This window comes from Anas platyrhynchos, chromosome 3, assembly GCF_047663525.1.
Source record: "Anas platyrhynchos isolate ZD024472 breed Pekin duck chromosome 3, IASCAAS_PekinDuck_T2T, whole genome shotgun sequence".
Lineage (NCBI taxonomy): Eukaryota > Metazoa > Chordata > Aves > Anseriformes > Anatidae > Anas > Anas platyrhynchos.
The window spans coordinates 67,964,643-67,966,833 of NC_092589.1; the positions used below are offsets into that span (position 1 = coordinate 67,964,643).

At 36.5% G+C, this 2,191-nt stretch overlaps 1 long non-coding RNA gene across 1 annotated transcript; it reads right to left on the reverse strand.

Annotated features, from left to right (window-relative positions):
- Nucleotides 1–238: 238 nt before the first annotated feature.
- LOC140002014 (uncharacterized) lies at nucleotides 239–1,640 on the reverse strand. Its single transcript, XR_011807863.1, has 2 exons — nucleotides 1,097–1,640; nucleotides 239–599 (listed from the first exon to the last, which is right to left on the reverse strand). It is a non-coding gene; the product is annotated as an uncharacterized lncRNA (long non-coding RNA).
- Nucleotides 1,641–2,191: the final 551 nt, after the last annotated feature.

Genomic DNA, 2,191 nt, shown 5'->3' on the forward strand with positions numbered 1-2,191 from the left:
TTCCCTACTATTAAACATGAGAAAAAATTCATTACAGAGAAGAGAGATGCAAGAAGAGATTGTGCCTTCTGGTGTCCAATGCCAGTTATTGCTGAAAACATCATAGAGGAGAAGAAATGAAATATTGTATTAGCTCTGGCACAGCAGTGCTAGACAGACATGCAGAAAAGCAGAACATCTGGGAAATTTGAGGAAAAGCAAAGGCAGGTCTCCAATGAAACTAACTGTTACCTTCTGAGTGTGCCCTTCTTCATTTTTATCTCAGCACAAGGAAAACACATAAGACTTGTTAGCTGAAATTCACACTTGCCTTCAAGCTTTAAAAGGTGTGCAACAACATTGCATTTGTAGAGGTGCTTATGTGTATTCTTAAGCATATCAGACTTGATTTATTTTTTCTCACTACTGGGAATCCAAACCCATTGAGAAGCTGTGCTTAATATTAATTTGCTGTCACATAGGCAGCTCTCGCTGGCCACATCTTGTCCTTTACAGTTGGTTCTGGTAAATATTTTCATTGCTGCAAGACTTCTCTTCTTTAAGAGACACGAGAAGGGAATAGTACTTTGATGTCCTCACAATTCCCAAATGCTTTACATCTGAAAACGTACAAGAACATGTTGTGGGTGCATGAATTATGATCTTTGGGAAACATCATGATTATCTCACCTAAAAACATTAATTTGAAGACTTCTGTTCAACAGCAATGCAGAAATAATTCTTTAGCAAGCAGCACAGAAAGACTTATTTCAGAAACTGCCAACAGCAGACAGAAATTAGGGGTAGAAGAGGCCAGGAAAAGTGCCAGTCAGTAGACACTTATCTACTTAACCTTTGCTCCCACAATTGTAAAAGAGACTGAACACAAGTGATATGGTAACAAAGCTATAAAAGCATTTAAAAATAAATTAATAACTGACAACAGTCATGGTTCATCTTGTCAAGAGAGTGGGACCTTCCCACTGATTGGTTCTCATTCACAGGAAGAATGTAACAGACAAGAACAGAGGATTTATATGGTGCTGCCTGTCAGTTTGACTGTTCATACAAGTTTGCAGGAAATAGAAGCAAACAAAAAAAACACCTCAGACCCAACCTTTAAAATGTTTCTCCATGGAAGCATAATCTTTCACAGACATTACTGCCCTCCTCTTCCTTGTTCTGCAACTGGATTTTCAGTTCAAGCTCTGCAGATACAGATGTACAAGTATTGCATGCTAAAGCCATCCACAGGGGCAGGGTTATCCCAGAATTTAGGATTAGGATCAATACTATGGTTTCTGAAGGACCCACACTGAATCCACTCTGAATCAAGTATTTGGTTGCAAACAGTGTCTTGAGGAGGGACATGAAAGTCCAAAAAATACAGAGCTAAAAAAAGCTCAACAGGCAGAAAAGTTATTACCAGTAAAATAAGCTACAAATTGAAGTAATTGTTATTAATATAAAAGAAAATATTTGCATGAGTTACGTGATAGAAGATTATTGGTAAACTGACAAATACACCTTTGCTTACAAATGCTGCCGTCCACCCTAAAGGCAAATGCTAGAAGTTCTCTCCTTAAAAGCCAATTTCAGATTTGTTGCAAGCTTTGTTTTCTAAAAGAAAGTTCACAGATGTACTTTGTTAATAACTTCATTAAAGCACACCTGAGCAGAATAATTAACAGACTCTCTGGTCTCCCTCAGCTAGATTAGTAATCATCTGTGATAAAAGATCAGCTCACATCAAAGAGATAACAGACTTTTCCCTCAAGAGAATATCATTAACGCCCAGCAACTGATGATGAGGTACACATTGGGCAGAATTATGTCCTTGAAATGTGTAAATGCACATCTGCTGTGGAAATTTTTTTTTGCTATTGTTAAATAATGCTGAATATTCAGTAAAATGCAAACAAGATATTGTTGTAATTTGCCTATTTTCTTCAAATAGACAAGAGAAAAATTGCAAGCAAACAATAACTTGTGTCCACTACAAACTAGTTCCATCATCCCAGTTGCCTCCATAGCTTGATTTCTATCCACATGGAAAAACAGAAAAGAAAATTAAAAATGACCTAGTTAGTCATAATTTACATGCCTACAGAAAAGATAAAATAGAAAACTAAACAAAAAAAAAATTGAAGTGAGTTTGACAGCTGTCGATAGTCTACAATCTGGTTCTCTACAAACTTCAGTAAAAAAGAAA